This window comes from Toxorhynchites rutilus, chromosome 1, assembly GCF_029784135.1.
Source record: "Toxorhynchites rutilus septentrionalis strain SRP chromosome 1, ASM2978413v1, whole genome shotgun sequence".
NCBI lineage: Eukaryota > Metazoa > Arthropoda > Insecta > Diptera > Culicidae > Toxorhynchites > Toxorhynchites rutilus.
Window position 1 is genome coordinate 75,376,557 of NC_073744.1, and position 6,933 is coordinate 75,383,489.

Sequence of the window (6,933 nt, forward strand, 5' to 3'; positions counted from 1 at the left end):
TGGAGTCCACCAAGCAAGAAATTCGTCATATTTTACGTTTCTACTACCTGCGAAGTAAAACTACAACGAAGGCGGCCGAAAAAATTCGTGTAGTTTATGAACCCGATACTGTAACGATTCGCACAGTACAGCGTTGGTTTGATCGATTTCGTTCTGGTGTAGTGGCTGTCGAAGATACACCCCGTATGGGTGCCACACGAGTTGACGCAAAAAAAAACGAATCAACGCCTGCGATGCACTGCTGAAACGGAACAAACTCGACCCATTTTTGAAGAAGATGGTGACTGGTGATGAAAAGTGGATCATGTACGACAACCTAAAGCGAAAAAAGTCGTGATCGAAGCACGGTGAGCCGGTCCAAACCATCGCCAAGCCCGGTGGTTGGTGGGATTGGAAGAGAATCATCCACTATGAGCTGCTCAACTATGGCAAGACCCTCAATTCGGTTCTCTACTGTGAGCAGCTTGACCGTTTGAAGCAGGCGATTGACCAGAAGCGGCCAGAAATGATAGGAATGGTGTTGTTTTCCACCAGGACAACACTCGGCCTCACACATCTTTGATAACCCGTCAGAAGCTACGGGAGCTCGGATGTGATGTCCTATTGCACCCACCGTATAGTCCGGACCTGACTCCAAGTGATTATCATCTCTTCCGGTTCATGTCAAACTTTGAAGTAGCTCGCACGCCGGATCACACATGACACTAACTGGCATGCTGTGTTTACACGGTGTGAGTAACTACGAAACTGTCCATGCTTGATCATGGTGAGGGCGGAGAGAGTAGAGATAATTTCCACGTGGACACATAAAATGATTTAGTCTGTAAGTTTCACGTTTCAAATTGATTCGATCAATTCAGCAGTTGCTGGTACTGTATAAAAAAGGCTCTGAGAATGCTGGTCCGACATCCATACTTCTCTCATATCGTTGATCTTCTTCATTGAAATCTATATTCTATATTCATAAATTGTGAGCGATCGATTTGTTTTCCATTGTTAAGCCGATTGCACTCGCATCTCTCAAAACGTTAAAAACAGAATTTAGTGTTCGAATCAGGGATACCAAATCTAAAGACATGTCTCTATTTTTAAGATATTTGAAAATATGCGAAGGTATTTATAGACTTGAAAATTATTGGAAAAACAAATAAACCCCTTATAGTTTCTAAACAAAATCGTTGTTATTTTGATATGCACGCTGGCTGGGCACGCTTTCTTTTTGAGATAGTTTTCTTGAGAATCTCTAATATAGAATCATTATCAGGCACAATTTTCATTCAAAATTCACTCACGACTTGCAAAGAAAGTATTGTTCTAAAAAACAGAATACATATTCGATTTTCAAAGTACATTTTCATTCATTATTTCAATTTTTGATGCATATTTATTCCACCTGCTAATCTACCATCATTTTTATTTCACAAATTGGTACACGAAGCTGCTGGCAAGGCGAACTAAATACTTCCGGAATTATGTTAGCTATGAATGCTTTCGAGATTTGAAAAAATATCGACAACAATCTGAACGATATTTCAGAAGCAAGGCACATCAATGTCGTTTTTTAATTTCACTCTTGCATGTATTGCATCCCTCATGAGTGTATCTTGGCGTTGTATTTTTGGACCAATAAAATCCAACAGTGTTTCACTAATCCAGGTGTTTTTTCTCAACACTGTTCTGTACTCCAGAGGATCATCATCGTAGAGTTCCTTCAATATTGTCTTTGTTGCTCCTTTTCCTTGCATCCAATTCCTGTCCCAAATCCTTTGTCTTTCTCCTTTTTTTCGGATAGTACCCCCAGTTCGAAGAAATTCAGCACAAAGTATTTTTATACACGGTCAGCGTGTATTTCGCGATAAAATTGTACAACTAAATAAAATAAATGCAACTGAAAACTTGAGACGAATACGGATCGAATTCGGATCAATCATCTGTCAAATTCGGACCTGATTGCTGTTTCTGACTATTTGATGGACATTTGAAAAATAATCTGGCACTCCTGATAAGCCAATGCGGCAGTATCTAGTTTCGCGCAAGACGGGTCTATGGTACTAGGTGAGGCCGTTTCGTCACTAAGTTGGTTAGGGGAGCTGTATATGAAAACAGTACGGAAGAAAGCAGAAGGGGAATTATTTCCTTGAAGCGTGAAATAGACAGACTGATCACGAGCGAGCTCCGGCACAAGCGTATTGTGTTTTGTTTACAAACAAAACACAGTAGACTTCCAAAATGGCTGAAGAGTGATTTTAGCAAGTTGGCCCACCTTAGGATATACTTCAACGCGCCTTGGTTTTAGCAAGTTGGTCCACCTTAGGATATACTTCTACGCGCCTTGGTTTCGCGTCAGCAGCTCACACTGTGTGAACGGACAAGGCGAGTCAACCAATTGTCAAGCGAGTTCACCGGGTCGGGAGCTGCTCATTCTCAAGTCAGCTACTAGCAACGTATAAATGGGCCTTTAGTGGAGAATCATGAAGATATCACCACAGACTGTTAAAATTGCAATATTAAAAATGCTTGAATTTGTTTTCTTAGTTGCGGGTTTCTATCCAGTTTCCGTTTGCCGTGTTTACTGCAAATCGTGACGAGTGATGGAAAGTCAAATAATTTACAACAATTTTGAACAGAAAAATCTTGGGAAAATTGACAGAACCATTAACTACTCTTAAAGTCGGTTTTCTCTAGAAAAAAGTCATGTTCTGTGTCTGGTGGTATTAAGTGCGATTCACATACAACATACACGTCACGTTCACGTCCCGTCACGTCACGATACGTCAATGATTCTACCATGCAATTCTCATGAAAACATTCACATACACCAGCAACGTAACGACCCGTCAGCATACGTTCAACGAAAACGACCGGCAGGGTTTGTAGAAAAGAATAATTGACGGAGACGGACGGCTCGTTTGGTTTTTGTCTGGGCTGTGTGTCTCGGCTTTTGTTTTGATTTGGTTATACAGTAATTTACATCTACATCGACACTAAGCTAATTGAACAGATCTGTGATGCAACACGTTTAATTAGACATTTTTACCTCTAGTTGGACATTTTTGTAAACATTGAGTTCGGGGCCCAAATTATGCCCCACATTGAAAGTCGCCCCCAGTCGCAAATGTCCAATTACTGGTCAAAACCGACTCCAATGCGACACTGAGTGGTGCCTCAGCATATCGCTTTATAAGTAACTTACTGTATTTTTTATGCTAACATATCTCTTAGCTCCAAATTTCTGAGTGAAAATCATTCGCGACTAGTTGAAAGAATTATTCTATTTATTATTATTATTGCATAAGGGTCGGACTACGGGGTTTAAGCATTTAAATAATTGAATTCAATTATTCTCATTGAATTTTTCAAAATTTAGAACTGATTCTAGGCATGCTGATTTGAAAGAGGGCATTGCAATTTAAAATTGTTGTAGGTGGCGACACCATGAATAAAATTAAATAAATCATTCGTTTGGCATTTGACGTGACGGTGCTGGTGGAAGCATTGACTGCATGTGTGAATTGGTGGAGACGTTGACGGAGCGTAGACGTTCTTCTCCGTAACGTGCTATGTGAATGGTTTTGGAGTTTGGCTGGAATGCGCTATTCCCCCCACCCTAAGCATCGGATATAGGTCCTTCGGATTACTACCTATTCAGAACACTGCCCAATTCTTTTAAGCGCAAAAACTGTGCCTTTTTGGATAGTATAAAAAACACAATGATAGTTTTTGACAAAAGATTGTGAAACAAAACGGAATATTTAAGTTTTCCTTAAAACCGGCGCGAGCTTTCCGACCAACCTAATATTTCCCAAGAAATTACACAGGAAGATAATTGGTGCACTACCCAGCCAAGTTTTATGTTCTGTAGAGACGGGATTTATCATTGTTGCTTAGACGATACCAAATAGCAAATACGAATTCCAAACTTTTTTATTGGGATAATGAATCTGCGGATCAGCTAAGTGAATGGGCTCCGAAATTGGCTACTGATTAACGACTTTGAGTTTGAGTGACAACTTGGGTGTTGAACGATCCAAAATAACATCACACTACGAAACCTTTTCATAACTTGAACAGCAACTATTGCAACCATATCATTATGACTTTTCGAGCCAGCAATGCTGTGGGGAAATTGAATTTCTTGCAGACAATGTGCGTGATGTAGCTTGTTTGAGAGTTACAATGTATTTGCATTTGCAGATTATCAGAGATTAGTCTGAAATTGGGCTTTTTCTGTCCACGTGGTATGTGGACAACCCTTGACTAGCTTCTTCTTCTTCTTCTTCTTGAATACCGTTAACGTTCCCTGTGGAACTTTTGCCGTCTCAACGTATGCATTAATTAGCGTCATTTATTAATACTTAGTTGAGATTTCTTAAGCCAAATAACACGCCTTGAATGTATTTTCAACAAGAGCCAAAGGTTGTACCGCTCATGACAACTCTACACGAGCTGATGTTTGCGCCGGCTAGTGACCATTCTATCCTGGATTCCTCGAGTCGAGAAGACGCACCACGCTAGATATGGGGTACAGACTAGGGGGCGTTGCTGATTAATGGTCAGCTGCATCCCAAAAGGAAGTATCCCGTGTCGGGCACAGGTACAGAGTATTGGAGACAGCAACATCACAATTACGAAAACACTTGTAATACTAACCTCGAGCCAACCGCGAGTAATCGGTTACATATTACTAACATAGTTATAAGGCAAACATTGTCGAAATATTGAACTCCCGGCCCCGTCAGGTTGACGCCATATGAGCCTTAAAAATAAAAATATATATTTTGGATAAAAAAAAAGTCATTTTTGAACAATTTTTCGGCCGGAATAGTTATTAAATGACTTATCATAGTGGAGAATTGACCATGAGACCAGTGCTTACCCAATTTGATTGATTGAATGACATTCATTAAGGTGAATGATAAAAATCGGCGGACAAGTTTTAAATGATCCCTAGAGTATTACATACCTCGCCCAGTGCGGCGACACAAATGGTGTATAGGGCCCTATTATATAAATCGAGTCAATAAGAATGTTTCTCGTTAGCTCTATTTTGCTATTAGGGTCTATTATACAAATCGAATCGATTGGAATTTTGCTCGCTAGCTCTGTTTTGTTCTTATAGATACCAAGCAAAGTCAATAGCATCGACCAAGCTATCGATGCAATTGTCGTAATTACTCGAGTTGTTTGGTTTTCTTATTGCATACCTTTAGAGGATTAGTATGTTTTGGTTTGAGTCCCTGATAATTTCCTTTGGGAAGCATTTCAGGAACGCCTAAATACAGTAGGATTGCGATTAGCCGCGGAATAGTCTGGCAAGGTCACCGCGGATTACGAAAATCGCGGATAACGCAATAAATGACTAAAAATAAGATGCAAACATAAAAAAGCATGATAACTATGTTTTATCAATACAGGAATCATTAAACTATCCATCTGTAAGATCGTGTACACCAGTCGTCAAATAATGTGAAAGCCTTGGCCAAAACAGAAAAGCAAAAGCCTACCACTCACTGATAAATTTCGGGAAAGTCCAAAGAATTACAATGGAACTCGTTCCCGCGGATAAACCGCACCGCGGATAAACCGCACCGCGGATAATCCGTTCGCGGATAATCGGGGTTCCACTGTATATGCAATTCACAATACATGAAGTTCGAGCAAGAACTAGAGTCGATAAAATTATCTCGAATTACAAAATATGAAATTTTGCTCGATGGGATAGTGACAATGATAGTCGATTCTTATCGACTCGATTTACATAATAGCGCCCACAAAAACCCCATGGCTCTAATCATGCAAAGTTGTATCCTTTTTTGTTTGAGAATATGAGATCTGGCGGCAAAAAGGAACACGGATCAAGAAGTCGATACAATCACTACCACTATCACACCGAGCAAAATTTCGTATTTTGTAAATCGGAAAAAAAGGTGCTTCCGTGGCCGAGTGGTTAGCGTCCCACATTATCATGCCGAGGGTTCGTGTTCGATTCCCGTTCTGGCCGGGAGATTTTTCGTCAAAGAAATTTCTTCCGACTTGCACTGTGATCACGCGTGTTCTAGAGCCTGCCACTCGAGAATACATTCAAGGCGTGTTATCCGGCAGAGAAATCTCAACTAGGTACTACTAACAAAAATGACGTGAGTAATACCTAAGGTATGACGTGAGTAATACCTAAGTTGAGAAGGCAATAGTTCCGCTGGGAACGTTAGTGCCATCCAAGAAGATGAAGAAATCGGAAAAATCTCTTACCGAGTTCGAATTTCATGTGTTGTAATTGCATATATTTAGGCGTTTCTGAAATGGAAAATATTTAAGGGCACAAACCAAAACAAAATAATTCTCTGAAGATATGCGTCAAGCCAACCAAACAACTCGAAAAATTCTGACAGTTGCACCGATAGCTATCACTCGGTTGATGCTATCGACTTGCTCGAAATCTATAATAGTAAAATAGAGCTAACGAGCTAACTTCTTATCGAGTCGATTTATATTATAGAGCACAATATCATGTTTTCAAATAGCTTAATGAACTTCCCTGGGTGAGCAGCCCACCAACTGTCAATTCAATTCTCGATCACAGCTTTCTTTTGAGTGCTTTTTTGAATGAAATACCAATTTACGTTAAACTCCACTGTTTGGTTTTGGAAAGTTATTTATTATATGTATATGTGCAAATTGTGTGCAATGTATGCAATGTTAAAATTAATTCCCCACTAGAGATGCGTTGTAACACTATAACCATAGAATATGTCTCCGGAAGCCATCGGAACGAGTTGCGCTGAGCTACTAAATTAGTTTTCTTTAGTTGCGTTCGAGTACTATAGCGTCGGCTTCACAGATTTTTGGTATAGCTCATTGATAAGCTCGATAAATATTTAACACGCGAAGGTAGCGATTTGAAAGATTCTTGTTTTGTCATTTTTTTTATATATC